This window comes from Dermacentor silvarum, chromosome 9 (genome assembly GCF_013339745.2).
Source record: "Dermacentor silvarum isolate Dsil-2018 chromosome 9, BIME_Dsil_1.4, whole genome shotgun sequence".
NCBI classification, from domain to species: domain Eukaryota; kingdom Metazoa; phylum Arthropoda; class Arachnida; order Ixodida; family Ixodidae; genus Dermacentor; species Dermacentor silvarum.
Window position 1 is genome coordinate 11,782,638 of NC_051162.1, and position 15,089 is coordinate 11,797,726.

At 48.8% G+C, this 15,089-nt stretch overlaps 1 protein-coding gene and 1 pseudogene across 1 annotated transcript in view; one reads left to right on the plus strand and one right to left on the minus strand.

Moving 5' to 3' along the window:
- The first annotated feature begins 257 nt into the window (after positions 1 to 257).
- Positions 258 to 15,089, plus strand: part of LOC119465133 (putative phospholipase B-like 2) — a 71,890-nt gene continuing 57,058 nt past the window's right edge. Inside the window, exon 1 of the mRNA XM_049655955.1 lies at positions 258 to 359. The gene's annotated coding sequence lies outside the window, so the exon portion shown is untranslated. The remainder of the gene's footprint in view (positions 360 to 15,089) is intronic.
- On the minus strand, positions 3,571 to 4,852 carry LOC119465132 (uncharacterized; annotated as a pseudogene).

A 15,089-nucleotide genomic window follows, 5' to 3' on the forward strand; every position in this document is an offset into this window, starting at 1 on the left:
TTTCTCCTCGGAGTCATGTTCTGCCACAGAACCCTCAAATAAACTGGTGACGGTCCAAGCGATTTCGGCGGCGCTGCAGTTACAAAAGGAGGCTAATTTTCGTGACGACAGCTTGGAGTTCTTTGCCTGCGTATGACAGTGTACACTAGTCGTGACCTTACGATATTGCTTCAATTCGTTTACCTGGGTCATTACTACTTTGTGCAGTGAAAAGAACGCATATAACTGTCCCGAAAAAATCAAGGAAACATCTACTCACCTTCGCAGGTCAGCCTGTTCCCGCCGCCGTGATCACGTTCTCGGGCTATCCAGGTGGCGTGTCCTCTGGCGATGACTTCTTCCTCACCAGCACCAACTTGGCAAGTGATGGATGATCAGATCATCGTAGCGGAAAGCTAGCATCCCCAGTTACTATGTTCCCAGCTTAAATGCATATATATATATATATATATATATATATATAGTGTCTTGTGAAGATGTTTAGCTGCGCTTGCTGGTTGATTGCCAGATAATGAGGAAACATCGTACACATTAGAACGCACACAACACGATGGGCCGCTGCGTCTTACTGTTCTTGCGTGTCGTAAAGGTATTAACTAAGAAGGTCATTAGTCAATTTTTCTTAATTAGGTGAATATGATTTCTCGTGCTACTTATGTCTGCCTCTTCGAATAACCCAGCTGAACGATACAAATTATGCTACCGGCCACAGGCGATTTTTAAAAATCCGTAAAGATTAATTTTGAACACCTGGTACATGCAGGGTGCATTTGGAGCTGCACGAAATTTAAACAATTGCCGGTGGCAGATAGCACAATTCTACCCTTGACCTAAATTACTTCATTATATTGCTTACCATTAAATTAAAATTAAATTATAGGGTTTTACGTGCCAAAACCCCGATCTGATTATGAGGCACGCCGTAGTGGAGGACTCCGGAAATTTGGACCACTTGCGGTTCTTTAACGTGCACCTAAATTTAAGTACACGGGTGTTTTCGCATTTCGCCCCCATCGAAATGCGGCCGCCGTGGCCGGGATTTGATCCCGCGACCTCATGCTCAGCAGCCCAACACCATAGCCACTGAGCAACCACGGCGGGCTTGCCTTCCACTTCTGAGAGAAATCAAAATACCTATCTGAATGATTAACATGGTTACACTAATTATCTTTTTAATTACTTACTTTACGCACACTTCAATTTACGAATCGCAAGGCATAACCAATTGCAACGACTTCTCGGTACTACGCCAGTTTCGGGATATTCATTTTATTGAGATAGAAATTATATGAATACTCTAAGCGCATTCCTGCCGGCGCCATCGTAGTCGCCGTGAGGTTCCGTAAAAAGTCCGACGGCGATAAACTCGCCGGCGCGTGCCGTATGCTGTATGTGCGAGTAAAAGCGCGCGAGGGACACGCGCTTTCACGGAGACCACGGAGACCGACCGCACAGCGGAAAGGAAACACGACCTCTCCGGTCGTGCGAAAGGCCGTGGGGGGATGGGAGGGAGGGAGGGGAGGCGACGTTTAGCTGCGGCACTAAATGCCTATTTTGCGACCGGGCGCAAAGGGAACTGGCGACTCAACCTCCCACACGAAAGGAGGAAAGCGGAAATTCAGCGCGGGAGGGAGAGTGCGCGGCTTCTACTCTGCCAGGAACTGCGTACTTAGCGCAGTTGAGGGCTGTCGCACGCACCGTATCTTGGAAGCGATCTCCACACGGCTCTGACCTTTGTAAGCGCTGTGCATTCGCCGCTCAATTTCCGTTGAAGCGACAGACCGACGAACCTTCGCTCACTGCTCCTGCCGTGCTTGCTCACGCCAACGTTTTGACAGTACTTGTCGGCGGTCATCGAGTGTGATCGATTGATTTGTGCTTGAGCGCGCTGATACCATGCTTGTTAATTCAGTTAGTAAGCGAATGTGTCCAAGTTTATGCAGCCCATAACACTACTATCCTTACTCCGTATACTCTACTAATAAATTTGCTTAGGCAATTGATGCTTCGCCTTTCAGGCGAAACGGCGACTTCTTTCAAAATATCCGACGAAATGCTTTGACGTTCCAGTTAATTTTGTATTTCGATGCATAAAACAGAGTTTTCTTTAAAAAAGTGAATTAAATAATATTGCAGTTTTATCGCCAGCTTTATGGCCCATATCTCAAAAGCGGGGCCATCCTCAGAATTCGTTCTATGCCCATAAGCCTTCCATACTCACTAGCTAAAATTTGTAGATTGAAATATGTGCCTGAAAAATGTGTGCCTTAACATAATTGCACCACTATTTCGTCAGTTATAATTCACACGAGCACGTCGTCACTAGCGAATAGTGCAGTTCCATTTCCATAAATAAAAGAAACGTTCATTGTGCTTACCTATGGAAGGACAGACCATCGCGCCGATTTTCTGTTCGATTAGGGCATCCTGGCACACAACGCTTCACGCATGTGCGCCAACTCCTGACGGGAGTTCTCGCCGGTCTGCTAGCTAAGAGGTCGAAGACTTTCAGCAGAGCAACAGTGTCCACTGCGCTACCTTAACTACAGGCCGGCATGGCCGTAAATATGTTTGGAGTCTCCGGCTCGCCAGTCCATCCCTGGACACAAGACGGGACGAATTTTTTTCCCGTGGGAAAACAGTCGCTTCAGACTCTGTGCGCTCGCTTAATCGCCTGCACATTTTTGCGGGGGCGAAAGGCATCATTGTTTCCCAGAAGACGTCGTCAAATGCAACGAATCGTCGTTGGAACGGCGGCTTGGTTGCCTTCACACGTTTGCAGGGCGAAAAGTTCCCTCGTTTCCCTGAAACCAGACCGAAAACCAACCAGTCATCCTTGAGGTGGTCCTCCCGGGTTGTTGGGCGCAATGCCGGTTAACCGACGCCTTCGTTCGCAACAGCCTTGGCGCCTGTCTGCTAATTAAGCGGTGAGATTCAACGGCTTCACACACTCGAATTTCTTCACTAACCTCGGTGCGCGTTTGCCATGTGCGCGCATATTCCGAAACCCCCGCAGCAGACGAAACCGAAGCCACCGAAGCGAGCCGAGTAAAATTTACCGCTTGCCTGTCAAGTGAGGGTGCGACTGTTTTCACAACAAATCCGTGCAGGGGCGGGGCCTCGCCTCGATGACGTATCACCTTTTTTTTCTTCCTCTCTGTTTGGCGGTGTTGGAACGAAGAACATGCTGGGCTGGTGGTGACTAGGCACAACTGTGGCTGCTGTTGAGGGATCGATGGTATTCCTAAATAAACGCATCACTGTTTTGATGATCCAAATATAATCTCACTATCACGGTGGGAGCAGTCTACCTGACTGGAGTGGTATTTTTTTTATTTGGGGTGCGCGTAGCAACACCACAACGACCGCCGCTTCGAGTCGGCGCCCGGCACCGCGGCTCCCGCCGCGGCACCGGGGCACAACCGACCGAGCCGCCAAACAGAAAGTAAAAAAAGAAGAAAATGGTCATACGAAGAAAGAAAAGTACTTGCCGAGGCGGGATTCGAACCAGCGTACCCCTCCATCCCAAAGCGAGCGTCGTAACCACTAGGCTATACAGAAACATTTTTTTCTTTATTGCATGGAAATATTAGTAGTTATATGCGAAAATTAGTTGTGTTACATATATACATACATGAAAAACAAATTCACACACGCTAGGCAGTCCAATGAAAGTTCAAAAATCGGGTAAACAAACACAAGCGTCCAGATACGAAATCCATTCAGGAACGGGGTCAAAGGTTGCAACCACACTCCGCACTTGAGCAGCCTCTTCTCGAAAGACAGACCTTGTCGAGCGGGGTGGCTCGGCATGTCTGTCGATCATTCGGCTTCTCCATAATGAATACATTCCTAATAACATAAACAAATCATATGGTGCATTACTGATTGTCTTTTTGATAGGAAGGAACCGGATACCATAAAGTGTTAGAGGAAATTCTTTTTTGATAGTTCTTTGTAAAATGTCCCAAAAATAAAATGCATCACGACAAAGAATAAAGCAATGTTCTATTGTCTCAGGTTGGCTGCACAGTCTACAATTTGTATTCCACGGTACATATAATCCTTTCTCATGAATCCATGGTTTAACTGGCAGGGTGGAAGTGTGCAGCTTAAAGAAAAATGTTTTCGCTGCTGGCGTTATACACATTCGACGAACACGGCAAAGAACATCTTGACCAAATAGAGACAGATATGGTTTTCGATACATAGGTGCAGGGAAAAGGTTATTTACAAGTGCTATATTTAGCGGTGTTCGATCAACGCTAAATAAATATTCTAACGTGAATCTGGCTTTTAAAAATGAGATAGTATCCACGAGTTCTTTTAGGAAGCCCCATAACGGCAGTTCTTGAGCAGAGTTGGTCATGACAAAAATAAAAGGGAGGTGTGAAGCAAGACGTGTTCTATTAACTGCAAGGAGGAAAGGATGACGGACATTTTTAAGGTATTATAATCGCATGACCAATTGTCTCACAAACAAATGCACAAGACTGAGACCTCCCTTCTCAAGTGGAAAAAAAAGATTATCCCTTCTCATGGCTTCCCATGATGACTGCCATATAAAACATGCAAATATTCTGTGCAATGCCTGAACATGGATGCGAGAGCAGTGCAAGACCTGCAGAACATAAAGAAGCTTAGAAGCAAGGAATATATTGCACGCCTTAGCTCTTGCGAAAATGGAGAAGTCGCGTCCCTGCCAGGTTGTCACCTTTCGACGGATTGTGGTTATCGCGTATGTCCAATGAGGTCCACTATTACGGAAGTTATCGAGAGGCACACCAAGATATGGCAGCGAAGACTGATTCCAATGAATATTCGAGAACACAGAGGGAGTTAGAGCCCACATGCCTAGCCAAAACCCCCTACTTTTATGAAAATTTACACTAGCTCCTGCCATTTCACAGAAACGCAAGGTAGTGTTTATTGTCTCAGTAATACTGGGCTTATCAATGCAAAAGAAGGCAATGTGATCCGCATAAGCTAGAACTTTCTTCTTCTTCTTCTTTCTTGGGTTTTACGTGCCAAAACCAGTTCTGATTATGAGGCACGCCGTAGTGGAGGGCTCCGGGTTAATTTTGACCACCTGGGGTTCTTTAACGTGCACTACAACGCAAGCACACGGGCGTTTTTGCATTTCGCCTCCATCTAAATGCGGCCGCCGGGACCGGGATTCGATCCCGCAACCTTGTGCTCAGCAGCGCAACGCCTTAGCTGACTGAGCCACCCCGGCGGGTGGAAGCTAGAACTTTAATTTCTTCATCTGCATACCTGTATCCCTTAGTGCTTGAGTTATAAAGCACACTTAAGCAAAGAGGTTCCAAGTATATTACGAAAAGTAAAGGCGAGAGCGGACAACCCTGACGGACGGATGACTGTACCTGTATTACACCTGAGAGGGTACGGTTCACAATTAACTTTGTAGTGCACTCTTTATAACAAAGTGCTATACCATTATATAATGCATCACCTAACTGCAGATGTCGTAGTAATCGGAACAAAAAACTTTGCTGAACCTTATCAAAGGCTTTGGCTAGGTCAATCTGAAGAAGAGCTACTTGATCCATGCTACCTTCTAAGCACTCAAGGACTGAACGTGCAATATGAATATTTGTTTGTATAGAGCGTCCTCCAATTCCACATGTTTGATGGTCACCAACTAATTTAGCAATGACTGTCTGCAACCTATTTGTAAGTAATTTTGCAAATATTTTATAATCGACGTTACATAATGATATCGGCCTATATCGGTTTACAGTCTTTAATACTTCATTATCAGTGCTCTTTAGGATTAGGGTCGTATGGCCCTGATAGAAAGTCGGAGGAAGCTCACCATGTTTATAAGCGTCTTTGAAAACCTGCTCAAGAAAGGGACTCAGGAATTCCTGGAATTTTAAATAAAACTCGGCACTAAGGCCATCAGGGCCAGGCGTCCAGGCGTTTTGTTTTTCTGCCGAGTTTCAACAGCATGCTTAATTTCTTCTCGAGTTATTGGCTCGTCAACGCTGACTCGATCATCATCTTGTAATTGTGGCATAAGAGAAATAAATTTATCGGCTTTTTCTTCGTAACCCTGCTGAAGCGTAACTGCAGTGAAAAGATTTTTTATTGCGATAGCAATTACATGGACACTACCACCGGATTTCTGCCGTCGCCGTCGTCGTCGCCGTCGCCGTGAGGTTCCGCACAGATAAAATCTTCGCCGCGCGCCGTATGCCCGAGCGGAAGCGTGCGGGCACGCACGCTGTCACGGAGAGCGAACGCACTCAATCTCCCACGCGCAAGCAAGGAAGCGGGAAGCGAGCGCCGGAGGGAGCGGGGGGGAGGGGGCGCACTTCTACTCTGCCAACAACCGCGCGCGTCGCTGGCCCGCACCGTCTCTTATCTCCACACGGCTCTGACCTTTATGCGATGTGCATTCGCCGGTCAGTTTCCGTTGAAGCGATACACCGCACGTACCTTCGCCCGCTGCGGCGTGTATGCGCTTGCTGCCAGCGTTTTGACAGTCGTTGTCTGCAGTCATTCAGTGTGATCTATTCATGTTTGTTTGTGCGCGCTCACACCACAGTTAGTAATAGTCGGGCCACATTTTCCAACGCACGCTTCACATGCAATGCTGCTCGGATCGGCAGTGCAGCGCTACAGGTGTGTCCCTTCGCACGCGCTGCCCACGGGCAGCGCTTCTCATCAACACCACCGTTTCACACGCGCCTTCTCTTGGTCGTCCAGTCTCTCTTCATGTCGGTCTACTTACGCCGCAGCACACCTGCTTACTTAATCAGCTCATGTTTACTACAAAGTATATTGCTACCAAAGCCGCTCACCTTACTTCGTATGACATTGCTGTGTTGCTATCCCATTCATTGCTTCGCCCTTAGGGCAAAACTGTGACATTTTTAGGGGCGAAGGTCCTTAGGGTGTGGGTCTGTCCCTCCTCTGTAGTATGTAGTAGTATTCGTCGTCGTCGTAGTAGGTAGCCACGTCTACTTTTATGAGAAAAAAAATTCTGAAAGTTGTGTCCGTAGCGGAATCGAACCAGGGACCCCTCGCTTCCGAACGCGCGGCGCTAACCACTACGCCACGAAGCGCACATGGACACACGCACCACGATGGCAATAATTACCCAACATTAACAAAAGACTGCGCGTTTCTAACGCGTTTGTGCTAGCACGTTACGGCCCGTGTAAGAAGCTGGTGTAAGACGCTGTGGCCTCTCCGCCTTACCCCCGTATTCATAAACGCTGATGGCGTCGGCAAACGCGGTGCACGTTCCGGCATGTGTAAACGGCGGCGTAAGACGCTGTGACCTCTCCCCCTTACTAGAGAGTACTGCACGTTTCTAACGCGTTTGTGCTAGCGTCCCCTTAAGCGGGAAATGGTGCAATTATAATGAAGGGCGCTGTTAGAAAATAGGAATGACGTCACATATGGCGCGTGACATTGGTGGAAGTCAATCGTTCGATTTAGTGCGGCGAGACTGGGCGAATTAGACGGAAGATTCACGGTTTACCGATGATTCCCTCCGGAGCTTCGCCCACTCATCATCATTCACCCCGTGGATATGCGGTGTTTTTGTAGCGTTAGCTACACTGGCCTAGCCAAGCCCGTTTCGCGCGGCACATCAAGAGCCGTGCTGCGCATGCGCAAGGGTCAGTGATGTCACACGGCATGCGCACCGGAGCCACCGGAGCCGGCACCTCTCGCGCACTCCGCCGCCGCCGCGCGCGGATCACCGGCGCCGGTCTGCGCATTCCAGAGGAGTGACGTCGTAGCCGTGGTAGACGCACTGGCGCCGGCGCGCGCTCGCTGTGCAGTCGCCGTCTGACACTGCGCTGGAGCCGCTGCGCTCCTGACTGGCATTTGCCAGTGTGGTATAGCCATGGAGAAGGAGAGCGCAAATGCTGCTCAACAGCAAAAAGTTGCAGTGGCATAGCCGAGCTATGCCACTGCAACTTTTTTTTATAGTGATCTTCAAATATGGTGATTATCTGCGACGTTTCTGTATATATGGAACCACCAGATTCAATTTGTAATATTTGCTTTGAAAGCGCGTATCGCTTTTCATCACCAAGAGCCCTTTTTGTGGGCTCCTCATCTGTGAAACGAGTTGTGCGTGAACGCACCACTGCTCCTCTGTACGCTTGCGTCTCATATTTCTGTAACTCTGCTCGAACTGTATTTATCTCGTCGCTATACAACCCTGGCTCCTGGTTTTCGAAAGCGTGCAGCTTATGAAGTAGATTATTAAGGTGACGTTTTTCTGCATTTTTTCATTGAGACAGCTCACATGAAATAGCAATCGCTTCATTTTTTACTCTGTGTTTGAACATTTCCCATTGAGCAAATAGTGGGAGCTGTCGACATTGCGCTATCTGTAGAAATAATTCTTTCACTTTGTTTACAAATTTTTCCTCTCGTAAAAGTTCTGTGTTAAGTTTCCACAATTCCCAATTTGGAGTAAACTTGCGAAACTTTCTGGGACCCCATGAAACAGCCACTAAACAATGGTCTGTGAAAAATATAGGCTTCACGGCGTAGTTGTGAATGTGAGACCAGAGATCCGTCGAAACATACACACGATCAAGTCGAGCATCAGAGACGCCATGAAAGTGCGTGAACCGCACGCAAGAAGGCGTGTAGGCTCCCACGTCTTAATATTAGATTGTGGTCTTCCAGTAATTGCTGAAGCAAAGTTGCACTTGCATCATAACGCTGTGTTAGGTATGAATGGTCTCTATAATCACAAACACAGTTAAAGTCTCCCAAAACCACCAAGTCTCTGTCAGTGTCTAGGAACGGAGCAAGAGACAGAAAGAAAGCCTTCCTGTCGCTCACTTTTAGGGGAGCATAGACACAAATAAACCGCCAATTACGGGAACGAAAAGAGAGGTCACAACATAGAAAGCGGCCTTCCCCATCAACACGTAGCGACAATGAAGCGTGATTCAACTGCTTTCTAACTAACAAAAAGCATCCAGCGGAAGCACCACACGCTTGGCTAACACACACCTCATAATCTGGTTGAAAAATTTGCAGCGCAAGGTTAGCATCGGTAGCAGAAGAAATCTTGGTCTCTTGCACTGCACCAACATCAATTTCATGCTGCCTAAGCACGTGGAGTGACTGTTGCTGACGCCTTATACTCCGCAGCCCACGCACGTTGAGTGTCGCTACACATAATGGGAGGGTGAAGGCGGTAGCCATTTTGCTCACCTAAAGCTTTTGTTCTGCATCACCCTTGGCCACAGGTAAATCTGTGGTCTTGCTCCCTTTGCACTTCTTTATAGCACTCTCCTTACTTCGCTGACAAAACCGCCGCGGCACACCATCACCAGGGGACGGAACCCGTTGAGCACTAGAAGGCACACTCTCGGGTGCCTGTACTGCACGCCCCGTTGTTTCATCGTTGCACGGTGCCGGACGCTTCCTTGCTTGACTGCAGTCCATCACCTCTTCTTCCTTTTTGCCATCGGGGGGGGGGGGGGGTTCTTTAAGGTTTTCTAGGTCATGTGTGCAAACCGAGTTATTGCCAGTAGCTTCGCTTGGGATGCTGTGGCTGCTCGGCATTGGCTCTGGAGATTCCTGTTCTTCGTCCCTGATGCCGCCTGTGGCTTCTCCGGTAGCATCGACTATCTCTGTAGCATCCATGAGATGGTCCAGTTGTGGCTCTTCTGCGCGGTGTTGCCCAGAACGAAGCTTATTGGCATAGGTCGATACACAGGCGTCCACCGAGTGACCAAATCGGTGGCACTGCAAGCACCTCGCCGTTCTGCATTGTCGACGGAGATGTCCCACACGCTTGCAATGAAGGCACAGCGGAGGCCTGCCGGGGATAAGTACCAGGCACTGGTGTCCATAAATGGACATAATGTGTGGTGTATCGAGCTTACGGTGACAGTATCCTTGAGCACCAAGGAAACCTCCCGGTTTGTCATCACCCACTGTTCCATACCAGTGCATCTCCACATCTCTCTCTCGACAGACTTCACCTGACCGTACGCCTGGAACGCCTCTTCAACACGTCGAGCTTCAAGGTGAGGCGGAAGCCAGAGTAACTTGAGCTTGATATTTTTAGTCTCCGGATGTATCACCATGCACTTCAGTCCTTTGACACGGAGCTCACCACAGGCGATGAGTTTATGTTTCGCCGCACTACTAGCGCAGGTAACCATCCATACATGGCTCATCTGATACTGTCTTACACCTATAATATCTGCAGTATCCACTACTTCAAGCAGAGCGTCTCGGAAGTCAGGAGCACGGTATGGTCTGCCACTCAAGTCCGCATGAAGAAAAATGGAATTCAGCACATCTTTACCGGTTGGTAGACGCGGGAGGACATCTTTGTAGCTTGCATCTTCATTCAAAAACGGAGTCGACGATCCTCGGCCTGAGGCCGATACGCTGTTTCCAGCAGAGAGCATTCCGAGCACAGCCGTTCCACTAGGCTTCTTCTTCTTCTATCACCGCTTCCGGAGCATGTATTCATGCGAACCACATGATTGCGTTCGAGTGTCGTCGTCTTCGTTGAAAAAAAAAAATGGTGATACGTAATCGAGGCGAGGCCTCGCCCCTGCACGGATTTGCTGTGAAAGCAGTCGCACCCATCACGTGAGGGCCTATTTCCCATCATCCCATTCCTCTAAAGATTTTTTGACTAGGCTTCAAGATTGTCACGTGATGCTCCCTCCTAGTTTATTTCCTTCCTCCATGCCTCTAAAGAAGAGTGTGCGGCTGCGTGTGCGCTCAGCCGCGCTTACAGCCATGCGCAACCACGTACGGCCAAGACGCGCGCCAGTAATCGAGGCGCACGCCAACTTACCCCCTCGCGCGCGCTTATTCGCGTTACCGCGAGCTCACTCCCCAGTCCCTCTTGCCCTTTGCTCGCGCGGGAAGGCGACACTCGTGAAGCAACCATTTTTCTTGTCACCCTCGCGCGTTTTCACCCGCACCTAAAGCACGCAGCGCGCGGGGCGTGATAGGATCTTATCGCACTCTGTCTTTACACGGAATACAACGCTGCTCCACTTCGGCGGTCCCTCTTGTCGCGCGGCGCGTGATTTTAGAGGTGCATTCGCAAGGAGCCGCTTATCATTCAATCATTTGACCATCTGCGTCCGCGGAAGTTTCAATTAATTGTCTCGGTATTCCTTCGCAGTGGTAGTGAAATTTCGTTATATTGAAATTGCGTATAAACACACTTCGTTATATTGAGGTTCTAAATACGTGGTGTTCTATGGACAAGGGGTTATGAAATGTTATATGCTTAGCTATATAGATAATTTTTTTATATTGAAGTTCGTTATATCAATGGTTAACTGTATTCACTTAACCTTATTCTCACAGCGCGTGCGATCGGCGTAATTTTTATCTGAGTTTAATGCGACGATGACTTTTCAGCATTCCTCACGTTTTATGCGCTTTGCTGCGACACCAACATTTCAGCTGGACTACTCATGTCTGTCACCGGTCATGCGCTCGCTCTGCCTTAAGCATGATGTTATAGGTGTCGGGTTTCGTCTCATGGCTGTTAGTGAGTACTGTGGGTTTCTTTTCTAGACAGCTGTGAAACGTTTGGTCTCTGGTTTTGTAGCAGTAGCGCACCCAGGATCTCTGCCAGGGGGGGGGGGGGTTGACAGTTTGCCAATACCATCTAAACAGCAGCTGATTCCAATTTCTTCTCGGGACATTGTCAGAAAATGCGCTTTTTGCAAGTGTGCAGACGATTGCGCGTTTTACATCTTAGTTGCAGTACTCAAATGCGCAAGGAAAGAAAAGGAGTTAAACAAAAGGGGTGGTTAAGTCGGCCTCAGGAGGGGGTTACAACCCCCAAACCCCCCTCCCCCCGTCGGTGCGCCACTGTTTTGTGGTTACATTTTGGTCATGTTTTCACTTTCTTAACTACAATTTTGTGATGGAGGGTGCTTCGTTAACCAAACTTCCCATTTTGTCGCAGTTAGTAAGGAACAATGTAGTGACGGCGCAGAGAACACCGGTCGACATGGAGTAGAAGGTGACATACAATATCCTGTATATTATTAGTCATGTGCTCTTCTTTTAAAAGTGAAGCATTTCCTTGCGAACATCGCCGCGATTTCCTGAGCGTGGGTGCTGCGTGGCTGTTCTCTAGCCGAATAGGCCAACCAATCACAATGGAGGACTCGCGCGACATCGCTGCTGGATTCCTTGCACCACCACTAGATGGCGCTCACCTCCGCGCATCCTTTGTGGCAACGCAGCGACAAATCTAGGTCTTAAGTTTAGCACAGAGAAATCAAGAATTATGATGTTTACTGAATAGACGAGTAATTACGTGGTGTCAATTCAACAAGTCATACCCATAGTTAAGTAATATAAGTACCTTGGCGTATACGCGTACATGAGGGATAAACTTACTCAAGCACCCACCAAGATAATCTGAAAATAAAGGGGAAGTGGAATGCAGGAATAATGAAACAGAGGACTGTCTAGCCACAAAAAGTATGAGGTGGTGCGTGGAATCTGGAAAGCAGTAATGGTAAGCGCTAACGTTCGCAAATGTCATTCTATGCTTAAAATCGGATATCTTATCGGGATTGGAAGCAGTGCATGTTGCCAGGTCGGACGAGACAACGTAGCTCAAAGCTAGAGAAGTTGTAGCCCAAATGTAGCCAAACACAAAAAAGAATTTTAAAATGTGTAGCAAATATAGCCATTTCTATTTGCAGTTTTATTTCTATATACATTTTCAGATTCGACTACGGCAATCCTTTTTTTACACAACCCGTCGTAACAAAATGTCCGTGCCGCCGGCGCGCACTTGCAGACTTTGCAGTACGCCATCTCACCAGTGTTGCCAGGTTTGGTATATATAGCCAAATTGGGCTACATAATTTTTTTTTACTGGCATCGACTTGGGTAATTTGGCTATGTGGTTATATTTAGGCTACCGAAAATCTGCGACATGACTTTGTTTGGGCTACAAGTGGCGCCCTAATCCACGCTCCAGAGGTGGCTCTCATCGAGTAGAAACAAATCTCGAAGGCTATGATTTAGCTGGCTGCAAGTGCCAAAAGCAATTGCGGAGCCGGAAACACGCCATAGGCGCGAAGTTGCCGAACACTGCACCTAGCCGACAAAGAAACGTGTACATCTACGCGACAATATATTTATACCTAAAAATTTGCTCTTTCTCCCACCACAACGACCCGGGGACGGCCGCCGAAACAGCCCGCGGCCGAAACATCGCGCGCGCTCAGGCGCGTTTTGTGCGTACGTATACCCACAGTTATCCAAACCATGGTACACCGAAGGACGGTGTATGTGGCTGCTTTAGGCAAGGAAGCCGGCAGCACTGCTGGGCGTGTGTGCGTGTGCGAAATTCCTCCCTCCTCTCTGCGCCGTTGTCTGAGCTGGTGGCTTTGATCTTTAACGCACTTAAAGTTACACCGCGCTTCACCGTGTGACCATTTGCGCCAGCAACATCGTCTCATCTTCGTGTTATTGGTTTCAGTCATCAAACGCCCGATCCCCGGGCATCGGTGTGAGCCTGGAAGTAGAAGGTACGCATCACACTGCACTATGCTCAGAATGGGAGAGCAATAAAATATGGACAATAGGGTCAGGCGATCGTGGCGCCGACATGAAAGAAGGGACGCACGGGTAGATGACACGCTGCAGTGTCTTCATGATGCCATGGCTTCTGGGTGAAGTATCGCGCCGGGCACAGCTTTCGACCGGCTACACGTTTCGCACGGTAAGCTTTACTGCCATTTTCCTTTTCCCTCGAGATAAATTTTTGTTCCTGCTTACATTGGAGACTAATTTCAGTAGGTTGCACTTAAGATCAGATCCTCCTCTGAGAGGAGACTCCAAAAATGGGGAAGGGGGCCAAGAATGCGAGAAAGTCTAAAGAATGTCAAAGGCCTGCGCGGCACACGCAGCACAGTCATAGCGTAAGCTGGTGGAGCGGCTTAAGAGTAGCACTTTCGACACCACGCACAACAGGGTCTTCGCGGCAGTCTCTTCGCCTCGTTTTCACGAGAGCGATCTCAACTATCCACCCGGCGTCGACAGCGAGCTGCGGTTTGTAATGATCTCTGCACAGCAGTCTGCTGAGCCCGATTATGCTTGTTTGTGGCCGCGCACGTAGCTCTACGATTCGCATCTTCAGCAGCGGTTCGTGCCTTGCGCGGAGACGCTATAACGTGTACCGAAGAGGTACCGAGAATACGTGGCGCACATCTCACATCGGGATCGCGTTTATTGCGCGCCTCGTTTGATTCGCATCTCGTCGTCTGTGCCTGTGCACGCGGCTTTTGCAGGCGCCTCAACTAGATGGCGCCACCACACTGGCGGAGGCTCGGGTCGTCTGCGCCTGCGCGCCTGCCTAGGGCGCGTTGATAGGGCCTTTTTCTGACGCTGATAGCAAGTGCATGCGTGGCTCAGTGGTAAAGTATCCGACTCCCACGCAACAGGCCTGCGCTCGATCCCGGCGGAGGCCGGGTAATTTTTTTCGTATTTCGGGGGATAGCGGTTACGCGGCGGTGGCGGACAGCGACGGGAACCGAAACGGCTATTAGAATGAGCCCATAACAGCTTACGCTGTAAAAAAAATGGGAGCGAGACCCCGAGCTCAAAGGTGGGTCTTGGTGCTTTTATTCATAGATGGTTTATCATGTTCTTGGCATGCTAGAGACCTAAGATGGCGGTGCATCACGTGTACTTGTTTCCAGCTCGCTACACATCTCACCTAGTTATTTTTTCCGCGTTTAGATGTTCCGACAGAAAAAAAAAGCGCACTAAGCGAAGTGCCCGCGCGCATGAGGCGCACCCTCAATAGAGGCTTCTAAGTACTTCGTCCGTCACCTTCACGTATACGCCCGTTTCGCGCCCGTGGCGTGATCGCGGATGCCACGGGTCACCCTCAGGCGCATGGCTGTCAATACAGCGTCGTGCGGATGCTTGTTCATAGCAGTATCTAACATTTATCGCTGTCTTGTCACTTTATCGCCGTCGCCATATAGTGCATTGAGAATAAGTTTTTTTTACACCTGTCGGGAACGCTGCTTTCGCGCGATCATTTCGCACCCTTGTTCGCGCTCTGT